This window comes from Bradysia coprophila, assembly GCF_014529535.1.
Source record: "Bradysia coprophila strain Holo2 chromosome IV unlocalized genomic scaffold, BU_Bcop_v1 contig_144, whole genome shotgun sequence".
NCBI classification, from domain to species: domain Eukaryota; kingdom Metazoa; phylum Arthropoda; class Insecta; order Diptera; family Sciaridae; genus Bradysia; species Bradysia coprophila.
Window position 1 is genome coordinate 3671858 of NW_023503373.1, and position 25599 is coordinate 3697456.

General features: G+C 33.0%; 1 protein-coding gene and 1 long non-coding RNA gene across 2 annotated transcripts in view; both read left to right on the forward strand.

Moving 5' to 3' along the window:
- Positions 1-25599, forward strand: part of LOC119071391 (matrix metalloproteinase-2) — a 128963-nt gene that overhangs the window by 2212 nt on the left and 101152 nt on the right. The window lies entirely within an intron of this gene.
- On the forward strand, positions 4305-22500 carry LOC119071395. The gene is made up of 4 exons (XR_005086643.1): positions 4305-4315; positions 7981-7992; positions 17426-17430; positions 22330-22500. It is a non-coding gene; the product is annotated as an uncharacterized LOC119071395 (long non-coding RNA).

The window sequence follows — 25599 nt, forward strand, 5'->3', positions numbered from 1 at the left end:
GAAACGTTCGCACATCTCAGAATACAAAAATAAACCAGCGAAAAAATGGAAAATTTAAGTTTATTTACTTACATCGAATGTTAGCCTGATTGTCGACATTATTTCTGAAATAGCACAGAGGTTGCACTATGTCAGGGAAACACTTCTAAATCAACAAGTAGTATAAAGAAATCATTGAATACATACGTATGTCAGGGTTCTACAAGGACTAATCCGAGTTATCGATGATAATGAACATGTAGAACGTACTCATAAAGAGCCTAATATGAACTTTTATGAGAATTCTTGTCCGGTGTTCAGTATGGTTTCCAAGAGTTATTCATTTTCGTTGAGTTGGAGCTGCAATTCTCGAAGAAGCACATTCCAATGACAAATGGTATGTCCGATGGGGAGAGATGCCAAAATATTTTTAGAGGTGTCAAATGGTATACATTCAAATTTTCAGAGAAATTCCTCAGTTAAAAAAAAACGAGTAGAACTCTGTATAATTTTACCAGAAGTTATTGCTTCCGTTAACTAATTTCTTTAAAAAAAATTCAGGAAGCAGGTTGTGTAAATAACTTTTGACTATCAGTAGAGGCATTGGTTCCTTTCAACCAAAAAAAAATGACCACAATTATCGCTGCGAATTTGGGTGTAATGAAGGTTACAGCAATTTTCTATCACACGTCACCTGTTTCATCTAGTGTACCCTTTGAACCGTAACACAGACCAATCTGCGGCGTAAACTAGTAGTTTCATTCGATTTACTTTCGTTTTTCTGCATCTATTTTCGTGTACGTCTAATCTATTTTTACATATACCAAACCGGAGAAGACATTAAATCTTTTATGAGGTTAAATAACCGAAAGGAACGAAATGCTTCAGCTCATATTAATAGATATGTTGCATTTAAACTCATATTACATGAAATCGGAAAGAAAAAAGTTCAATAAAAAAGAGGTTAGAGTTCGTCAAATTATTGCATTTTATTAATCAATTTGCATCAATTTAAATACCTATCTGCTGGGGAGGCTGCTGGTTCGACTGTTTATCGTTTCTATGTAAAAGAGTAATAAAATGACTGGAATTTCCCGAAAACGAAAGAAATACTTTCTCTCTTTCGCATCTGAATGCGGTTGAATAAGACTCATACAGTTAATATCTGCCTCTGGGACTTACTCATTCAGATTTCATTTGGATTTTATTTGAATTTTTCATGAAGCATCGTTTCGTATGATTAATCATTTTATTTTTATGGAGCCGGTTCTGTTTTCAAAGCGCGAGATTTTTGCATTATTGATTGATTAATTTAACAATTTTTATTTGTGAGAATGCTCTACTCACACACACCTAATCGGTTGTTACGGTTGAATCGGATGTATGGTGTGGTTTGGTATTTTGTTTTTAATATTATTTGTATGTATTTGCACATGTAGTTTTTGTCTGAATGTTTTGCATGAAGGAGTTTAAAAATTATTTTCATTTTATGGTTAAAGGTAATTGCTATGAGGAGGATGTTCAAAGTCCACTGTTACATTTTTTGCTTTGTTTGTCTACAATTTGTATCATAAATTAAACGGTTCATGATACCGCATAGCCTTTCCCTTGAGAGACCATTCGGACACAACCTTTTTTTAATGAGCCCATAAGTATTCTAAGTTATATTATCTGTCGTTTTACCAAGCAGATCTTTTTTTAAGAGAAGCAAAACTGTTGCCACCTAACAACAAAAAGCACAAACGGTCAGTAACTGACACGAACAATGCGTTTACAATGTTTTATAAGAACTGAAATACTCTTTATGGGATTGACCTTCTTAACGGTAGCTACCCGTACCATTTAAATGCCGGATGGGCATTGACAGATATTTACAAATTCCAGCGAAGCTTTTCAGGTCCTATTTTTCTTGAAATTCTCAAAACATCCTAAAATTCTCAAAAAGAGATAAATTCAAGAATTTCCGATAATTTTCAAAAAACTTCAAGAATTTCTACTATTTTTGATTCCTTTAGCTCAGCTACAACTCTCACACGCGTCAGATAAAGCACATTCGTTGTGTTAGTAACAATGTGTTACACAAATACATATTTTCTAAGCAAAATTAGTTTACTAAAGTGACGAATGTATACTGCACCTTTTTAATGTCAGAGCACTGACGTTGATTTCAACGTTCATTTCACACTTCTATGAAGAGTAACTCTGGAAACACTGTAACTGTTTTTCTTATACTTTTGCCCATCAATACTACTAAAAAATCTGTTTCATTCGTGCGAAAACCAACACCATTTGTACGGGTTTCCATTGGTACGACTTACTAGCTTTTTTTCTATTTCCAATTAATTTATTTCCTTTTCCGAAAAAAAAAACGAAACTTTACTGAACCACTGCTAAGGAATGAAATGCTATCATACATACAAAATCCATTTAAATTATCTCAAAACGACAAAAAAAAACATTTTTTTCAGTCTTCTCGAAAAACAAAGACTCTATTGTCTGATGCTCTTATAAATATTTTCAAACTAACTTTATGGTAAGGAATGGTTGGATTGTCGTAATGCACACAATAATATTATATCTGTGAAATGCCGTTGAATAAATTCACTTCTTGTTTTCGAACGTTACTTACTCCGTACATCTCAGTTCCTATTCGGTTTTCGATGCTTCATCAGTAAAATATATATTTTATTCCTAGTTTGTTGTTTTATGCCTTCAATCGGTTTCATTTGCATTATCTTTTTATGGCTCCTTATATATGTTCGTACGCTTTTTTTTTCTTCTCCGGAAAAAAATGCATTTCATTTCATGGGTCAATGAATGATGATCAATGAACCATTATGGAAAATAGATATTTTTGTATCATAGATTGTAGTTCAACGAATACAGCTCAATAATAAATTACATTTTGTGTGCTTCCGATTGAAGAATATTAATTGATAAAATTTGTAATTTAAAACTGTAGTGGAGCAATAGGTTGCAGACGGAATCATTTCGTTATTTTTTTTTCATCGAAATCGATAAATTATCGAAATTCGAAATGAGCATAGTCTTACTATTATTATCTGTCACTACTGTCGACAGTATTTACACTTTTATCTTAACAAGAAGTTCATTAAATAAAGTTGAGTGAAAATTATTGTAACTTTCATTGGATCTGAATCGCAAAAATTAAGGACTCTGTTTTCGCACATCTGCTTTAATTTCTCTTCATTAGATGATATCATCAAAATGTCTCTTCGCCATCATCGTTAAAAAATAAACGAAAACGAACAGTAACGAAATTTAAAACAATAAAAGTCAATTGAATGCAATTAAATTATTGTCACAATTCCATTTATAATACAATGTGGTCAATAAGTAATTTGGTTGCTTTTTGAAATGAAAAATTTCGTTTTGACAAATTGGACGTTTTGATTAATTAATGAAAAGAAAAGAAGAAAAAAATCTATTTCCGTTTCGTTGGATAAGATACAAAAAAGCAGACACATCACTTTGTTATTCATGTCTTCTTGTTCTGCCTTTGTTTAATTAAAAGGCGCTAATAAATTAGTCAATTTCCTATCATACATTACACAAACTTGTTTATAGTATTAAAAATAAAAATCGCAAAGCTTATTTTCGCATGAGACATTAAGCCAATACGATCATAAAATATGCATGAGTTTTGCCTATCCAGTTATCTTGCATGTCCAAGTTTGTTCTTCCGACACTATTTTAATATACTAACCACGTACTTTTGAATTACTTGGTTTCATGTTACGACTTTTGTCAGTTCCACCTATCAGTTATTTATCTGTGTTCTAGGATCTAGATTCATTTAAATTTTATTGTCGAATGATGATAGTGATGGTACACATATTTTATATCTCCATTCATTAATCTTGTTTCAATTTTTTTCTTTGCTAAAATTTCTAAGTCTCGCGTTGAATTTACTGACTAATTTTACCGTTCGTATTCAACCATTGAATTGGTTGTAGTACGAAATTAGCTTTTTAAAACCGCAATAAATTTACATTTTATGTTAGCTGTGATCGGAATTGTAATTTTAAGTGAAATTTTTACGCGAACCATTGACTGACCGTTTTTACTAAGTGGTGAAGGTTTCGAATGAATAATGGATTTCATTTAAAATTTTGATGGGATGTAAGCTCGAAGCGAATGAAACGATATTGTTGTAGGTGGCCAAATTTAGCGAATATAGATAATCGTTACTAGCTAGTTGTCTTTAAAAAAATGGCCTTCAATCCATGGTCTGAGACGCTCAAAAACAGATCTCTTGTGAAACGTCCGATTGCTATTGATCCGAATACAAATGTTTCTTGGCATAGATTTTGTAGTTGAGATTCCTGTACTTTACTGTGTACTGTAACTGTGAAGTAATGACTCCGTTGTGAAGGATATAATTTTACTCACAGTAAATGAGACATTGCGTCCCAAAAAAGCAGTAATCTACTAAATTTTGCTTAACATCTGCACCAATATACTTTCATTACTTACAGTTTCTTACAGTACAGTCGGTAACTTTGAAATTATTGACACATTTTGTTTCAGCTGATCCACTCATACAAACAACACTGCTCATATTTGTTTATGGTATTTACGTAGAAACACATTTGTTTGTTTGTGTGGATCAGCTGAAAACAAAATGCGTCACTTGGGGATCATTTATAAATGAAGACCGTTTTGTCAGTGCTGCCTGCAGATTTAAATCATTAATAGTCCAATGTGTGTTCTACACCTAGGGGGTCCTTTTGGATATAAACTTGACTCACTAAAATCCATATTTTTCGAGTAATTATTGATTTAAATCTGCTGACAACACGAAGAAAAAAACCCAACACGCGGTCTCTGCTTAGCTCGGTTTCCTCTACCGGTGGACGTTCCCAACTTGTGTGTATGAGGAAATATATAGCATAAGCAGTTGTAGTCACAACAAGATATTCGAGGGAATAAATTCAAAAGGAAACATTTCAGTTTGATTATACCGTCTTAAGAGGATCACATTCATTCTTCTATTAGCAATGAATAAACAGTCTTTCACCGTTTGTGGAGCTGTGACGATAATTTTTTGTTTATGTAAGATTACTTTATTTTTAGAACATTCATTTTTATAGGGATGAGAATTCAAGATGCACCGAATAAAGAACAAGATGCATCACCAAAAAGCACTTACTGATAAGCTCTTTAAATATTTACAGAAAAACCGAAATTGACATCTGTATTTGTGTATACACACATCAATGTTGAACCATTTATTATTTTATTTATGTTAATTAAACATAAGAAACTCGTGTTAAAACTGAACGCACAATGCGCAATCTAATTTTGTTTATCTTTTTAACATTTTTTTTTGTGGGTCTGTGTGTAACACAGTTTATTTTCTTGCAAGTAAAAAAAAAATTTAAAACAAAAAAAGCTGAAACTGAAACATGTGTGCATTTGCTTATTCCACTGAAATGTAGAATAATTTCCCGCAGTGCGTTTTGATGAAATCAGTATACTACCAATACGACCGAATTAATGAAATGCACACTACACATTTGGCGTAAACAGAGAAATAATTTCACTTTGTGCATAATTTTTGTTATTTCAATTTAGAATCTACTGGAGAGATCACTGACATATAAAAAAAATATTTACTTGCATCTGAGGAAATGCATTTTTAATAAGATTAATTTCTGTTTTTTTGATTTATGCTGTCGTCTCGTTGTTTTTTTGTATTTTTATATTTTGTGCAATGTTATTTATGAGCATGATTCGAGAAACGCTACCGACCACTGAAAGCTGTAATAATTTACTTACATGTGAACAGATTCCATACGCTTTCTCGGATTTTTCTTTTTTGTAAATATTTTTGATAAAAATGAAAAGAAAAAAAATCTTATAAAATCTTCTGCAATAATAAATTTCCAATTTTTAAATTATCTAAATTATCAGCTTTCTGCAAATGGAACGTAAACATTTCTTTAAAATAAATAAAATTCTATTTCTGGCTACCATCTCTATGGCCTATAATCACACTAGAATTGCGGTTTAACAATTTTCTTTTGATTCTTGCTTTGAAAAATAGTATATATAAGCTCTGCTCATCGCAATAATAAAACCGGCTACCTACAAATTATTATGATCATTTTCGCAAAAGAATATCTTGAAGACCTCGTCAATGGTAATATGTCTTTCGTTTTTGGTCTCATTCATTGAAATTGTAACCATCATAAATAAGCATAAAAAATTCTCGAAATTAAAGACAATCTTCCTCACAGTTTGCCTGATTATATCCAGACATATCACAAATCAAATAAGTTACAGTATGAGGTTTTTTCCGCAGATAAAGCGACCTACACTCACTCACTCATTTCATTTTGCTACATATAATGTAAGAGCACACCATAATAATAAATCCACTTAAAAATGGGGGATAATTTTCCTTTTCAACAGAAGATAACACATTAGCAAGGTTGCAAAAAATAAATAAAATAAAATTATACGGCAAGTAGTATAGGTATGTATAGGTATACTATAATACTGTGTTGCGATGTACTTCTATATTTGCAATGTATGACAACCCATACGAGCAATGGATAAATATTTTATAAAAAAGCAGACCAATTTTACAACCTGATTTAAGGCGAAATTTCGTGGGTGATTCCATAAAGGTATAAAATTCATCGTGACTGATAAATGGTTCCATTCGTTTAATGTATAACGAATATGTTTCATGTTCCGGTACATTTTGTGGTATAACCGAAACAAGTATGTGAATTCTTCCCATTTCATCTCTTCTTTATGTCTACACGTATATATAACGATACAAGGCAATATATATGTGTGCTGTGCTATCCTAACAGTTATTGGATTGGACATTGTAAAATTGGTACGGACACATTGTCATCATAAATGCTTCAGTAATTGTATCGTTAAATCACTTTTATTGTATGAAGAACACATAAATTTTAAAAGTAATCCATAATGGTCACATTGATATTTCCTGATGGTACAATGATTTTGATGGTGTGTAGTAGATGAGCAACACTGATGCTCCCTCACAAAATAAAGAAGAAATTAAATGAAACGATCCATCGTACCATCTGATTAAAAACAATTGAGAGATCGGTTCACTGATACCGATAACAGATTGTAATTCGACTAGGCTATCGGTGGACGCACCCATACCTTCTCTAAAAATAAGAAAGAAATTTATTGAACAATCGATTTACGACTTTGTTTATTACATAGAACCAGCTAATATGCAAACTTGAACTTACTAAGGCACAAGGTCTTGTTTTCATTTTATAAAGAGCGTTATAAACGTCTCATTTATCCACCTACCTGATTCGTTTTGCAAAATATTATTTTTATGTGTTCAGCAAAGAGCTCATAAATATACAATAAAGATATTTTGCGTGACTAAAGCAATCTAATATAGACTTCTTTATAATAATTGACTTCTTTATAATATCTGCGTTTCTTTCACGGGCTTTTACGATTCGAACATAAGGAAGAGGCGATTTTCACTGCTTTAAATCGATCGCTTTCCTGTATTTTTGTTCTTGCTTTTCATAATACTTGTGGATCGGCTTTGTGCTCAATATCATGATCACTTTGTCTATTAGTGTTCTACATGCATCGAGTCGCATTAAAAATAAATCTCATCATAATCAGATGTCGTGATAGAGGTCGTTATTGTTCGAAAAGAGACTGAAATTAAATTTTCACATTGTTGTACGTTGATGACCGTAGTAGATAGATTGAAATCAAGTTGTATGCATAAACTTTTACATACGGCGAGCATGTCACTATAACGTATCAATCTCTTACTTCTTTTGTAGCAAGTATCACCTTGCGCGTACATTAAACCAGTAAATTGATGTGTCTTAGAAGTGTAGAAGTGTAAAACCTAATGTCAAATGTCACCTAATGTGTAAATCGATGAAAAGTACACGCGTAAGATTTATATAACTCGATCGCAATTGATATGAGACACCACAGCTAACCAATAAGGTATAAGTTAATGTACTTGTAAGTTTGTGAGAACATTTGTTCTAGAATGTTGTTTGGTTTTCAGATCAAACCACTGAAGATGACCATGAACTGTGGTCGAAATATTTGGTAGCCAATAAAGCTACCCGAGCTATTCCAAAAAAAAGACCTCATTCAAATGTCACCGCACTGTGCAGAAGAGTAAGAGTGAAGACCGATTTCACTGGATTTGTCGTACTCGATTCAAAATCTGGTACTTCATTAGTTTAATATAATTTTTGCTATTTATATTCAAACCTTTAAACCTCATCACTGATTTTAGTTGTAATTGCCTAACAGATGATGTTTCTAAGATACTGTTTGCATCTTAGACTAAATAGAAATAGACTGGCCCCCCTTAATACAAAAATTTTGTTTGAGCGCTGAAACAAAAGTAAATACAAAATGTATAATAGTGTAAGTGAGTAAAACAATCGGCGCCAACATTAATTTGTATGGATTACTTTTCAAATTTTGTTTTATGTTCAATGGACGTTATGAATGTGTTTGTGCACATCACTGCTTCTGAAAATATTCGGAGGCTGATGAAATCACAGTAAAGATAGAGGACTTGTTTTCGCTGTATATGTGAAATACGAACAATCCTAAGCGATGGCTCTTATCACTCAATCCTCCAAATTTGATAATCTGTCAATTCAGTTTGCATACTAGGAGCACTGCTGTGGTTTGTGTATTTCGTGAATGTTATACTTACTTCAGCTTCAGTTTTATGTCTACATATTGCCAGTCTACTTCTATTTAGTCTAAGGATTGCATCGCCCAAACAATACAATGCGCTGGAATATTTACATTCTTTCTGAACCACTTGCATTCGACAACCAGCTGAATCCAGATCGAAGAATCAGTGAATGCATATTTTACTGCTATTACCTGTACCTATAACATAAAACTCTTCGTTGTGCTGGGAATGGGAAAGATTTACTCGTCTAGCACGAGTATACAGTTTACTGCATTGTTATCCTTATTATTTAAACATGACTTTGCATGCATATAAAGCAAAATCAGAAGAGTTCCTTGTTTATATCTTTCGCAAAGAAATAATAAATTTCAAAGAAAAGGTCATTATTTTCGGTAATAACTGGAATCGTTTCACGGAAAATTTCATTCTGTCTTCTTAATGCAATGAACATAATGTTATGCTTCTTTGCGTATAACACACGCCACATATAATATTGTTCATTTAATGCAATTTTTTCTTTTTACAATCACATCACATCATGGTGTATAATATCGCTTGAGAAGCACCCACATATTGTGTCTGAAATGAGAATGACATGATTGCATGCATACAGTGCTTCGGTGCATATAAATAACATTCGTCAGTCTTTATAAATGTGCGATAATATATACAAATATATTGCGTTGAATAATGAAAATTAAGGAAGCCAAGCATCTCTTATTCAGATAGCATAAGCGCAATGAATTTCCGGTCAAAGTTCTAAAATCAGCTAGCACCACACTAAATTTACCGATGTGTTTCATTCATTGAGTAATTTTGTATATATATTTTTTGATAGAGAAAAGATGTCGTCGCGTGTAAAATTACAAATTAATATGCCTGTGGCACACGGTGTTACTATATGATGCATCGTATTATATCCAGACATATTTGTAAAAAATTTTTTTAATATTTTCTTCGTGATTTTTCATTCACTCCTCAGACATCTATAATACACTCGACACGGCCGGTCATATAAATTTGTAAATTTACAACTGTTTTTATCTGCTGTGTGTTTTAGGCTTATTTATAGTTTATGGTTGCGAGAAATGGATGAGTAGAAATATATTGGTATTGATGTTGAGGTGTCACAACATTCGATTGAGAATTATGTCACATCCGATAAGTATAGTAAATGGTGCCACCGAGCACCGTTCGTAACATATTGATAACGAACAGTTGTAGGTGCCTTCGATAAGAGTGTAACCATATTTTGACCACGATTAATTTATATTGTGGATCGTAAACGACTTCCTATTAATGGTATTAATTCTTGGAATTTAATTTGATATGACTGCATCCTATTCAATTATATGATTAATTCTCAAACAATTTTTTGTTCTGAACTGCAATTATCGTTTCAACGAATTGACAACGGTATACGGTACATGTGTTTCACACAAAAAATTTAATTAAGCAGATGAATTATTATATCCCCCGCAGTGTAATAAAAAAAGAATTGGTTCGTCCTTGTCCCTTTACAAAAGATAATGCATAAAAGACTCACATTCCCCAATCACTCATTTGATTCAGTTATTAATTTATTTTTGATCCATCAGTTGTGTGAAACATTAGGAGAAAAAAAAACTTACTAAATTTAACCACACGATGTAATTACATCAACAACCAGTCGTTCTTCGAACCCGAGAATTTTAATTCAATGTGTTATAATAATGTACCTAACTTCCTGCTTCATTTTTTTTTTGTCTGATGAAGTTTTTTTTTGCTAGTTAGTCCCCAGCTAACGCCCGTCAACCAAAATATAAAATATTACTTGGAGAAAAATTTGCAAATGCGAATAACGAAAAAAAAAATGTTTAATGTGGTACGGCTTAGGAATGACGGTGATGAGTCAGTCGGGTGTTAGCAGAAAATTGTTTAATACATGTGTATTTTAAGGTTTCATACACTTTTCAGCGGGACATGCACGCACAAACTTTTATGGTTTAACCTTGGTTCATAAAAGTTAGTTATATAGTTCTGGATATCCTGCAAAAATCATTAATTTTAAATCCAACTAGTCGCGCAGATGTATTCGGAAAAAATACAAAAATGTACACAGGCTGTGACTCTGTGGATATTGGAGAATTCGACCAACTAAAGTGATCAAACTCAATTAAAAATATAAAACCATGAACAAAATAATAAACCAAGTTGGTTCTACTCAACCATACTAGGTCCCACCTTTTGGGCGGGTCAGGTCCCTTGACTGATTTTCAGTATATTTCTGTTCAATTTCATTGTCAAACTTCCGAAGCATCACCATCATTGATACAAATGCCTACATTTGATCCCAATTTATTTTTACATATGCTGTATTCCTAAAAAAATGTCAAATTTAGAATATTAATATATTGATTACTCTATACATGACAACCTAATTTGGCAAAAGAAAGTCCTTCAAATAAACCTTCGAAAGTAAGATCGAATGATCTTTAAGTTCTCATTTTTCTTATAAATTTGCACCAAGATTTTCAATCAACCATAAATCGTAAATAAAATGCAACTCGTGTGAATTACGGCCCTCGCTGCGCTCTGGCCGCAAACTTCCCACTCGTATGAGCTATGAGCTATGAGGAACGATAAAAAAAGAGAAGAATAGACAAAAATTCGTTAAGTTACATTCTGTAAAAAGATGACTTCCCCAGGAACAAACAGAACGCCTTCTCGTTACATTTTGTAGAAGGATGAATTCCCTAGGAACGAACAAAACGCCTTCTCGTTACATTTTGTAACCCTAGGAACGGACAAAACGTCGTCTAATAAAGCCTTTGCTTTATATTTCCAAAATCGACAAAGTGTGAAGTGTAGGAAAGACGTCACGTTTTACTGAAGAGGTGCCAGCGACATGTACCACATTTCTATCGGTATTTTATTATTTTTATCGAATTTTATTGAATTTTTCTATCGTTCGAATATAATATCTTATAAAATATCACAACTCGTGAAAATTACGGCTCTCGCTTCGCTATAGCCACAAACTTCACACTCGTGTCGGAGTCGTAAAATATTTTGTTTGATTGTTGGAATGAATTTAAAGAAAATATTCAGAAATTAATTGAGAATGACTTATCTTATTTCTATTGCCGACAAAAAAGGACGGTTACGTTTAATGTTTTTTTCATAAAAATTTCCTACAATTTTCAACCATAGTGTGCTCATTTGATAGCAGGCATTTTTCTGCCGTAAGACATGATTGAGAAAAAGTCAACTATCAAGTTGTTAGCAGTTCACTAACAGTTTACCGGTTAGAGGCTGGGCATCTACTGATGAAACTTTTCTTCCTACTTGTTTCATGCACATTATCGAAAACAAACTTAACCTATCACAGGCGGCAAGCATATTAACAGTTTTACTATCTGGTCTATTACTGCATTTGATCGAAGATTTTCAGAGATTGATTTCAGAATTCTTTTACTTCATTTGTTTTGAACATGCTTTTTGCTGTCGTTGTCGATATCAGATGACAGCTGTCTGTAACAGGTTAAGATGATTTGCTCACACTACCCAACAAAATAAAATTTCATCAAAGTAATCTTTTTCGATTGAGGCTATAATCATGAGTGTACAATTCTGCTTTTCTGGGATAGCTTCCAGATACTTCGTACCACACAGCCCATCTTCGTACTAAGACTCGGTCATGTCCGGAGCGTTAGCGGAGGACTTGACGCAGTCTAACTTCCAAAAAAAGAACGAAGAAATTTTTTTGAGACGCGGCAACTATATATAGGCGAGAATTTAAGTTTCTTTCCTTTGGCCTGTATCACCACAAATCCTATTCTATCTTATTCGCGCTTCTAATACGAGCAAAACGAGCTATCACTCGACTATGTAACTTTAAAATTGCCGGAGATACATCGTTTTGAAGTTGGTCATTTTGATAGAAAATGCACCAAATTAACGTTTTCCAAACAATCAAAATCTTTCAACTTACTCTGTATGTTTCTATCTGTCTATCTGTCTATCTGTCTATCTGTCTATCTATCGACGGTCGATCTCGGAAACTAGTCAGCCAATCTCCATGAAATTTTGCAGGAACCTCGGGGTGGGCATAAAAATGAAAATGTGATACGCCACTACCCCAGGAAAAACCAGAATTTTGTTTTATTGGCCTCGAAGTGGTTTCTGAGTGTGGTTTTCGAGGGTCGGGAACGCGTTTTCAGCTGTAGCTCAGCTGTATCGAAACCTGCAGGGGCGTGTGACCCATCAAATGAAAGGTATTCGCCACACGAATCGAACAAAAAAATAATTAGAAAAATTGGTTGAGCTAGAGTGGTCAGAGTGACCAAATTTTGAGCTACTCGAGCGTAGGATGAAAGGACTAATATTTTTTGGCTTATGATAGATAGAGATTTACTTTCTTCGGCAAAGTCTCAGAGTTTTACGAGTAGAAAAGAAGGGCATTTGCGAAAAATGTCGAAAGTTGGAAATCGGTGGGTCAATTGGGGTTTTGGAGATATTTCTTGAATGGTGGCAGATAGAGAATTACTTTCTTCGGCAAAGTCTCAGAGTTTTACGAGTAGAAAAGAAGGGCATTTGCGAAAAATGTCGAAAGTTGGAAATCGGTGGGTCAATTGGGGTTTTGGAGATATTTCTTGAATGGTGGCAGATAGAGAATTACTTTCTTCGTCAAATTTTAAAATTTTGTCAAATTTTCGATTTTCGTTAAATTTCGTCAAATTTTCGAATTTCGTCAAATTTTTTAATTTTCGTCGAATTTTCGAATTTCGTCAAATTTTCGATTTTCGTCAAATTTTCGATTTTCGTCAAATTTTCAAATTTTCGTCGAATTTTCGAATTTCGTCAAATTTTCGATTTTCGTCAAATTTTCGATTTTCGTCAAATTTTCGAATTTTGTCAAATTTTCAAATTTCGTCAAATTTTCAAATTTCGTCAAATTTTCGTATTTCGTCAAATTTTCGTATTTCGTCAAATTTTCGTATTTCGTCAAATTTTCGAATTTCGTCAAATTTTCGATTTTCGTCAAATTTTCAAATTTCGTCAAATTTTTAAATTTCGTCAAATTTTCGAATTTCGTCAAATTTTCGATTTTCGTCAAATTTTCGAATTTCGTCAAATTTTCGAATTTCGTCAAATTTTCGAATTTCGTCAAATTTCGTCAAATTTTCGAATTTCGTCAAATTTTCGAATTTCGTCAAATTTTCGAATTTCGTCAAATTTTCGAATTTCGTCAAATTTTCGAATTTCGTCAAATTTCGTCAAATTTTCTAATTTCGTCAAATTTTCGATTTTCGTAAAATTTTTGAATTAAAACTGTAAACTGTTATAAAAAGCAGTGTTGATTACACTTCTAAAACGACTGATATCCCAACAAAAATCTCTTCGAGAAAAGTGTGACGCAGTCTTTGAAATACAATTTCTAAAATGAATGATATCGCTAGAGTTGACGCTTTCAGCTTCGTTACGCAAAAATTAAATTTTACACGCAATTAGTTCAAACAAGCTGGCTTAGTTTTTCTCATCATCTGCCAAATAATTTTTACCAAAAAAAAATTTGACTGGAAACAACCAAAATTTTACCAAAAAAATCTGCGTCGCATGCGGCAGATAAATTTTCTTGCTGGTCTGTTCCTGAACATTTGCCACTTTGCGACGCAGATTTTTTTGGTAAAATGTAACCTTAAACAAACAAACACAAAATGTTACAACACAACAACCCAAATACCATCGAAGCTTACAATGAAGGTCCATTATGATGCACTAAAAAGTTGGCAAAAATAGCAGATGTTTGGTTAGTCCACAATGGCCAAAAGCTACACAAATATCAGAATCAAAATATTGATCGCGCCAGAATAATTGTGACAAATCGAACGGTATATCAACAAAATTTGACAGTTCACAAATCACAGCTGTTCCGAATACTCAGTGCTTCCGAAAATTAGTCGTCGGTGATGTTAGTGCTCGCAACACTGCATAACCGAATCAGCTGAGTTCTTTCGAAGTTTGACACTAAGTCAATGTGCCGTTCTGAAATAATTTAGCCGCCGCCGATCCCTTACCAGTCGGCGCACCGCCGCCGACTATTTTAAAACCGGCACACACCTCTAATTTTCGTCAACTTCCGACTTAACTTCTAAAACGACTGATATCCCGGCAAAAACTCTTTCAGAGCAAAGTTGGACGCAGTCTACAGTCTATATGTGTGATAACTTCTAAAACAAGTGATATCGCTAGAGGTGACGCTGTCAGCGTCGTTACGCAAAATTGAATTTCACAGCCAATTAATTGAAATTAGCTGATCTAGTTTTCCAAACCATTCGCCAATTATTTTTTTTCAGAAAAAATTTTAACCAACAGAATTTTGACTGAAAAATTTTCAACAAAAAATTCTGCGTCGCAAAGTGGCAGATGCTCACGGACAAACCTACGAGAACATTTAATCTGCCACATGCGACGCAGAATTTTTTGTTGAAAATTTTTCAGTCAAAATTCTGTTGGTTAAAATTTTTTATGAAAAAAAAAAAAAATTGGCGAATGGTTTGGAAAACTAGATCAGCTAATTTCAATTAATTGGCTGTGAAATTCAATTTTGCGTAACGACGCTGACAGCGTCACCTCTAGCGATATCACTTGTTTTAGAAGTTATCACACATATAGACTGTAGACTGCGTCCAACTTTGCTCTGAAAGAGTTTTTGCCGGGATATTTTAATTCCACGTATTAACAAAAAAATATTCATTCAAATCGGTTGAGAATTACTCAAACTATCGTGCCCTCAACGATTTTTTGTTACCCACATTTAACATTTTTCATACCATTTCATACATTTTCAATCACAATGAACTTTTTGTTACCCACATTTTTCGGTATTTCGGTGTAAGACCCTGACTTTCAGCCAAGGGAATAAATGAATTTTACTCCAAAGTTTTTTTTTCGTTGCAACTGAAACCGGCTGACAACACACCCATATTTCTCTTTCATAATATGCTTGAAGGGTATCATTGTATCGAATTACCTTATCCGAAAATATATGAATTTTGAAAATGATCAAGTAGAGCTAATTTAATTTAGCCTGCCACATGTTATTTCGGTCGTTTTTTTTTGTGTTTTTATTGTTGCAATGATTAAGTTCTATATTAAATGACCGAACCATGGGATTCATCATGCCGCTTCATTTTGATAATTAATTAAAATTATTCACGTGAATAGATTTGTTGGCCTTTTTAATTGAATATCAAGTTTAAATCCATTATCAACATCAATTAACATTACTATTGACAGTTGGAAAGAGATTATTGAACAATGTTTTTTTTTTAATATTCTAATCGACGGCAATTAAGGCACTGGAATTCGGTGATCGTCGTACAACAATAGTTTCAGTTTTTCGAAACAATTTTCAAATTATTAAAACGTACAAATAATCTGTGAACTTGTACACATCAATCACTGCAAATAATTGCGAATTGTTGTAAATTGATAGAGAATATTCGCTACATTCATAATATGTGTATACCAGCAGTCATTCATTTAAATAATCGCCACAAAGTTTATTGACCAAGGTTCTGGTTTATTTATAAATTTTGTTGTATTTTTCGTATTTGTTTGCTTCATATTTACTTAAATCATTTTGTGGAGTGGATTCAATATAAAAAACTTAATTGTTTGCCAAAGAAAGATCGTTTAAACGCTCAACGATAATTAAGTACCATCTTAACATGTCAAAATCAATCGATATTCTTGATTTACGAGACTGATTAATTTCATTGATTTGCATAGAATTTATGCGGCATGTCAGACAATGAATTGGCAACATTTTTAATGATGAAATTAAAATTGAGACTTCAAACGTAATCCTATCAATTTGGTTCTGATATATGTAAGGTCCAATAATACAAATTATGAATATTTCGTAATAATTTAGACACCACAATGTAACAATAATAGTATAGCAAGTCTACATAGCACCGATTTTATAACATAAATCTTCTGAACACTAAACTGTAATATTAGTTGCTCATGAATAATAATCGGTACACGATAAATTCATCCAACAAATTATTGCGGAATTACGTTTTTGTTATAATCATATACTGTGATGCTGGTTACTATAAATCATGTATAATATAGTACGCATCGTTTCATTCATAAATTAAAAAAACTACAAAATTTCTTGTTCAAACATTTTATGATCATTTGAAGAAAATTCTTAAAATTCATTCTTCTGCGAGTGTATTTGGATATGTCGGATACTAATACTCGATTAAAGAATGGAGTGATATGTGTAAGTCATTCACCAAAACCATTTTGTTTATATTTAGGAATAAGTGTAAACAGTCCATGCTATTTTTAAAACTTTCTTAATGATACAGTTTGTAGGCAATAAAGCCTTGGTGATGGTTATTATTATCCAACAGACAGCTTTGAATGTCAGTTTGTTGTGAGCAGAATTTTTGTTTCAATTAGACGAACATCTCAATATTTAGAACTACCAATTTTACGATCTAACGTTTAAACAGCCATGCTCCATGACAACGGTTAATAACTTTCTTATACAAAGACATTCTCATAAAATCAAATCAATTGAATTGACACGGATTTATTATTTCAGGCCGATAAGTTCACGACTGCGTGACTAACAATAAATAGTTAATTTCGATATACATCACCACAATCGATGATTCAAATTGTTGGCTATTGCAGCTGAGGCCTGTTTGATTAAGTTACCAGTGTGGGTATGAATGTTTTTTGAAGCGTTAACATCGTATATAACGATAGACGACAATCTTTACATTCTCATAAAGGAAATCCTAGTTTCGGTTTATAACTTCTGAATATTTAGTTTTACACGCATTTATGCTAGCTAGGGCTTATTTCACTACTAGGGAAAACAAGAGAATTGAAGATAGCTCAAAACATTTCAATTGTATTGCACAATTCGGGATCAAAATAAAAAGTCAGCTTTTCATGAGTTTCTTGACCTCGGCTTCGTCTCGAAAACGTTTCACGGAAAACTGGATTTTTTCAGTTTGCGTCACTAGGTTAGGAGATTCCCCCTTAAATGTCAATACCATCCTTTATTGCAGAAGCGGAAAAGAGAAAGCCAATGTAGGGAAAAAGTAATTCTCCTGTCAGATCAGAATCCAACTCATCAAATATATGATGCCAATCTGCCTTGGCTTCTGCGGCAGAAGTTCTGCCCAAATGTTCATTTTGATGAATGGGATCATAATACGAGTTTTTTACTTGTGATCACAATCTCCTACTCGTCGAAAAATTTCGATTCAAAGTATTCGACATTTTATAAAAGATTAGATGTTTCATCTAGTTTTTCATAAGACCTTTGTCCGGGTAAAGTAGGAAGTAGGAAAGCCTCAGTGGGTATTTCCAAGCGATATTTGAAATGTAGGGATCACAATGAGTGATATACTATCTCTACAAAGAATAAATTAATTGTTTGCGGTATTATATTGCTCAAGACGTGATTGGGTGAATAGTTTTTCTATTAATTACTGCTATAAGGCTGTATATAAGAGACGTGTACGTATACGAGAGCATGCGTGAGTATTAGTACTAGTCTCTTATATACAGCCTTATATCAGTGAGGTATTTTATCGCAGTAGGCAAACATCTCTTTTTCTAGTGATATAATTTTGCTTGCAAAACCTTTAGCTCTCCAGGGTGTTTACTCTTATGTACGTCATGTATATAGCGCACAATACACACACACCGTATGCGATAATAGTAGATTATTCACCTCTGTCCACATGTTTATTTAGACACTTGGGGAGTTATTGCATGAGCCGAAGGCGAATGGTATAACCCCAAGTGTCTAAATAAACATTTGGACAGAGGTGAATACGCTATTTTATCTACCGACGGCGAAATAGTAGCACTTTTTCACTGCTATTATTTCACCTAGGTAGATAAAGATCTTTATCTTCCATGTGTGACTATTTCATACATTACTCGTTTCTGTATATAAACTCTAAGCCATACGTTATTCTGGTTGTCTAGGGATATAATTTTATTACTCTTCTAGGGTAAATTTTATTTCCGTTTTTCATTTTGAAGAAAAAAACCAATGACCCGACGGAGATTCGAACTCCGAACCTCCTGCATATCAACAAACTACGCTAACCATTACACCACCGAGTCTTCTAATATACCAGATATGCATACTCTAATGTTGCAGCGTGGGACTCAATTTATAAAGTACATAAGCAACATGTACTACAAAATTTTGTGTGTGTGTGTGTGTGTCGACGCCATGTGTTTTTTTTTTCGTTTAGAACGAAAAAAAAATCAAATTTTGACTAAACGGATTCTCTTCATTCAAAACTTCATTGTTTTGTGTTTTACCGAAGGATGTCTTTCGTAATTAGTTTTTCAATTGGACAAATATCTGCTGAGAAATATGCCATTGCATACGTGGTGTATCAATATGTAAAAAAGCGTAAGGTCTCAGTGCGCAGCAGATATTCGTTCGATTGGAAGTTTACTTACGATAAAGAGATCAGAATACTTTCTTTGCAATTTATTCTGATAAAACAAAAACAAAAAAAAAAAACAAAAAATGTTTGTTGCGGGAAGAGAACTCACGATCTTATGCATAAAAAGTTCACGCTCTAGCCGATTCGGCCATTGAGACTCATGATTACATTTGATTTTGTTGTCATGAAACCCCGCATGTATGTAGAACATAAGCAATGACCATATATGTGTTAATGACTCTGTCGCAGGTAGTCTGATCATTTTAAAAAGTACATAAGTATTTAACATGCACGACAAAATGTCGCGAGTGTATGTGTGACTCGCATAATTTATTTAGAACGAAAAATAATCAAATTTTGACTAAATGGATTCTTGTTATTCAAAATTACGTTGTGTAGTGTTTTATCTCAGGATTTCAGGTAACGCAATTAGTTATTCGATTGGACAAATATCTGCCGAGAAATGTGTCATTGCAAATATGGTGTAATCAATATGACAAAAAGGCTAAGGCCTCGGTGCCCAGCAGATATTTCTTCGATTAAAAATCTAGCTACTATACTGGAGATCAGTTTATTTACTATTTTTTGTGATAGAAAATGAAAAAAAAAAATGGAAAAAAATGTTTGTTATGAGGATAGAACTCACGATCATATGCATAAAACTGACGCGCTCTAGCCGATTCGGCCACCGAGATTCACGATGGTGTTTCGATTTGTTGCCATGATTTTGTTTAATTGTCACACATGATGCTTTTGTATACACATAAGCCAAACCTTTCAGTGGTGTTTGTATGTCTTCGAGTTTATATACAGAAACGCTGAATGGATGAAATAGTCACACATGGAAGATAAAATATCGTATTGCTATGTGAGAAAAATCTCGAATCACTTCTCATGTACATATTGTATACACACGCGTTCGCTTCGCTCACTTGTTATATACAATATGTACATACGAAGTAATTCTCGATTTTGTCTCACATAGCAATAAAATACTATTATCTATCTAGAACGATAATCTCGAGCTTATCTCCCTAGGGAGTTTTTACTTATCTCGATGTATCTGTTCTCGACAGATAAAATATGGTATGCACCTATTGCCAGACTGTTATTTTGACGTGTAGGCATTATTGCCCACGCCTTCGGCTCTGGCAATAATGTCCTACACGTCAAAATAACAATCTTGGCAACAGGTACATAATATATATTATCGCATACGCGGTGTGATTCCCCGAAAAAATTATTCACCTAGAATATATAAACAAACATTATACTTCTGTAAATTGTCAAAGTGTCATTCCCATATCTTGTTGTCTCGTTTTCGCTTATGCGATAAAAAAGAATATGCACGTATGACAAGCCGTCTCGGCAAGCCTCGACCGCCTTGTCATACGTGCATAATATTTATTACATGCTACATGCGTCGAAAACCGTACTTTTCATGTTTAAAGCCGTTCTTTCGACGCCCTCAGCATGTAAAATCCATTACATAACTCGGGATAAAAATGGAAAGTCTAGTTTTCGTGTCTTTATTGACCTCGGCTTCGCCTCGGATCAACAAAATTCACACGAAAACTCTACTTTTCATCTTTTTATCCTGTATCATGTAAAATACTATTACTAAGGAAACGGTTTAAATCACAAATTTGATGAACGTCTTATGACTAGGCCTACAAATAAAAATCGATTATTATTTTGGAGAACTCATTCTCCTTCCATGCTGCAAACATCGTAAAACAAAAGTGTTCTCATTTGATGCTTAAATGTCTTTCATGTAGAAAGTTATATGTGGCCCACATTTATCAGCAAATTTTAACGAATGTAATACCCAATTACCAGCAGATTGTCGAAAGCCAATAAAAAACTATATCACTAAAAACGTGCCGGACATATCCCATCGAAAATTGAAATTAAAGAGCAATTAAAAACTATTTATCATAAAAAAACTTATTTTGAATAAGATATTTTAACATCGACCGTATTATGTATATGCATTTCTGATGCCATAAACCATTTAAATAATGATGTAAAAGCCAAACCATAAATATTTAAGAGCTCATCCCATTATTTATTATGATAAAAAAAAGTATTATAAATTTATGACAAAATTTTACGATGTTTGTTAACCATAAAGAGCATACATATTATTATGTTTTCTGATTTTTCTAACTAGCTACTACATTTTTTCGTATATTATATATACAAAAATGTATGAAAATCAGACTGTCTGTGAAAAACAGAATAGAAAAATATAAACTCAAGTTGAAAGTGCAGAGATTATACTCATAGTTTTATTTGTTTATTTATAACCTTTTATAACCTTATTGATTCCCGAACTTGTATACAATGGAGATTTTCGTATTACATAAATAATTTCTATTCGGCTGCACATTCTTGGTAAAACATGAGTTAACTTTAATTTTATTTTGAAAGTATTTTCTTTTGTGGCCCTATTATTACCTCACGTGTTTGCTACAAACGTATCGTAAATTCAATCAAAAAATAAAAAACTTTTTTTTTATTTATTCTAAATAAAACCGTATAAAGAATGAAACTCATAACAAACATACAAACGCTGGGGATACCAAATGCAATGGAGAATATCGTCGAAGGTGGTATTTATAACATTATAAATGTTACGATTATGGGATAGGTTAACACAAAATAGGTTGGGACAATGTCTTTGCTTCAGCTAAGTTTTTTTTTACGTTTTATTATTAAATACAATTCCTCCATGGTCCTCTTTATGAATCAAGGTGTGACAACGAAACTGAAAACAAAGGAACTCACCAACATTTTTTTTAATCGAAGCATTTACTTTAGCTCACAAAGAATTCTATTTTCCTGATTGAACGCTATGTAGGTATATTCAGCGACGAGATTTTAAATCAATTTTTTTGGATGGGGATATACCAAAATTAGTCGAAGCAATTCTTGTAAGTTATTTTAATCAATGTAAAAAATCATTCTAAACAAAAAAAACCGTGCTACTGCATTCCTCTAAAATGAACCGATTTTTTTATAAAACTGTAGACACGTCAATCCGTACAGCCGTTGAATACATAAAATTTTGAAATGGACGACCCACTATTTTTCAGTTTAAACTATTTTATGATATTGTCCTAGCCTCAATGACAACAGAATGGGGGATTGAAGTTTTGACCAATCCGACGCAGAACGTTATTCTAAGCAAAAAATGGTTCTAGGGTACGCCTCTAAAATGCACAGATTTTTTTATAAAATTAATTTTGTTTACAAAGTACGACCCTAAATCGACCCGATTTTGTCAGCCGCCTAAAATGTGCCTTAGGCCGTTTCAATCTCGATGAAAATAAGTATGTGTTAGGTGTTCTGCAGCAAGACCTACATAGGTATCGACAATTCTGATCAAAATAATTTCTAAAAACCGTGCAAAATCAAAAATATAAGGCCGCCATTTTATAATTTTCTTACGGGCGGCTGTACGTTTCGAAGCTTAGACGAACTTATAAAAAGATCAGTGCATTTTAGAGACAAACCGTTGAACAATTTCTTGCTTAGAATAATGTTTCACGTCGATTAAAAATAACTAAAAAAAACTTCAATCCCCCATTGGCAGGGGAAGATAGCTTATTGAATACTGCGTTGAATAAGCGAAACTTGAAGAAGACTTAAGTTCGATCTTCAGTGTCAGATAAATGAGAAGCTTGGCAATTATTTTACTAAAACTAACTTTAATTGGCTGCAGCTCTTCGACTCAGACAATTTTATCATATATCCGGCTACACATTTTGGCATCTGTATAAAGGGTAAAAATAGGTGTCGCATTTTGAAAAAAAAAAAATTTAAATCGGAGGATTGATACCGTAGACCGTTTATACCGTTTATACCTTAGAACAGTTTTTTGCTTAGAACAATGTTTTGCGCCGAACTTGTCAAAATTGACCCGACTTATTGGATTTTGAAATCAAAATTTGTTTCGAAAACGGGTGAGACACGAACCTTGGTGTACACCGTCTTCATTATTTGCCGGGCTGATGTTCTACTATACCGCTGAGCTACAGTGAACTCTGCCATTTCAGCAGAATCCAAATTCTCACCGTTTTTGGTTATCACATGCTTCGATCAGTGAAATATATGAGTGGGTTGTTTCTTTCCTCTTTGTATGCATTTCGTACTCTATTTCATCGAAAACATTAATTTTAAAGTAAAAAAACGTTGCAAAACTCACTGAAATGATATAACCTATTGCATTAGCAGAAAAGTTTACTAATTATGTGATAATTACGCTACACTCTATGTTATTCATAAAGTGATCGTACTGATCATGTCCGAATTAGAAAAAAAGCAACATGCAATTGAGATGAACAATCAGAAGCCTAATAACTTATAATCGTTGAGTAAACAATGTTCTTGGATGTTTATTATTCAATCAAATTGACCAGTTAATGCCTATGAGAAATTAGACCAACAAAACCTATCTATCGTATCTTTGATATCCCTGTGGCAAATCAAAATGTTTCGAAAGTGATATTTAAATACAGCATCGCATCATCAAAGATTTACTCAAAAGATCAATAGTGTGCTGTTGAGGTTTCCCAAATGTAAATAAACCTGTTAAGTCCGAAGTGTACATCAGTAGGGTATATAGTTCTGCAGACCATGGGTAATGTGAAGCTTAAGTGAGTTATCGCTTGAGTTATTATTGGAAATTAATCTTTTAGATCAAATGAAGTAATAGATCATATGGTAAAATTGCTGATATGGAAGCTCTGTGTAAAGGTTAATCAAATTAAAAGTGGTCGAAAGGACTGAATAAGGTATAGACGCCATTAATCTTAACAGATTTTAATTTAAATTTGTTTTTGTAGGCTGGAACAGTTGATCCCGAGTAATGAAAAAGAACGATTAAAATTTCTTTATTTATTTGAATAAATTCGAAGCTGGTTTCAACTGAAAAGATTTGTGTATATGTGTGCTGTGTTAACCCTCATAAAATAAACGCAAACATAAGAAGCATGTACGTCTGATCGAATCTGCATCAACATCAGATTAAAGACAAAAAATAATGAGGTACGAAATATGCCGTCACAAATTCGCATATATTCAGTCATTAAGGGGATCTACCATTATATATATTCAAGCATGTTACATACACGAAATTTTACGCCTGAATGACGAACAAGATAATTCCCATGTGAAATCACTCTATATATAGATGAATAAACAATTCATTTCATTTTATTTTCTATGACTAAGATAAATATATCGATTTAAAGTTATATAAACCATCTTCAGATGTCATCACATTATATGAATACGAATGAGAACTGGAATGTTTAGCTCTTGGTCTTTAAGCACACATACTTTTTTATATATTCATCACACATAGAGAAAAATTAGGCCAAAGCAAAGCGACTGAAACATAATGACAAATCGGATAAGACATATTGGTTATAATAACAAAATATTAATCAAAATGACACGAGGAAGATGTTTTCTGTCCATGTTCTTGGTGACGTTTTTTTCTGTGTTTGTAAAGTACTTAACAGACATAAGGGCTACGTATGTTTCACCGACATGGGCCGAGTATTTTTAGAGTCGGCTACTCACCTATTAAGGACAACGACGATGATAGAGCAATGGATTTTAGCTGGTGTTACTACATGTTCCTACGCATTGTATGTTAAAGTTAATGAAGTAAAAGATTATGTATAGAACAGTAAAAGAAATAGTTCAAGAACAGATGTAGTAGATTGAATTATTGTTCTGTCTGAAAAAATGAGAACCGGTCCACCATCATTTCATTTCACAGAGTGATGTGTACGATGCTTTAAATGGACTCATATTATGCAAAGTGCATAAGTCGGCTTAATCAACTATTAAATAATGTCTCTAACTGTTTCGAGCAATTCAGCAACCGAAAATAAGGTTTTCGGCTATGCACCCAGATGCCAACAAATCATACAAAACAAAATACTAAATAAATCAGATTTTTGACTGAAAGCAGCTGCTGCACGAGGATTGATTTGTTGAACTACTATAATGGTGTCACATGGTAGTGCATATAATATTTCTTGCAATTTGTGTAACACGACACAGTCATAAAACAAAACGAAAAGTCATTGCAAACTGAATTTTTTTTTTCTGCCTAACACACTCACTGTCAGAATGATTGAATTTGATTAACACAAATTATTATTATTCCTAAACTGTTAGTTGGAAGCAATTAAACGTATGAATAATTTATATCGTTTGGGATTCATTTCTTCTTTTTTTTTAAATGTCGCTGTGACTACGAAACGAACACATTTTTTTGTTGTCGTTGTATTTAATTCTGTTATGTATTGTGAGGTAGTGAGTTAACATTATCCGAATAAAATTAATCTTAAAAAATTGGATGTGAAACATTCAAATTGATTCAATTAACCT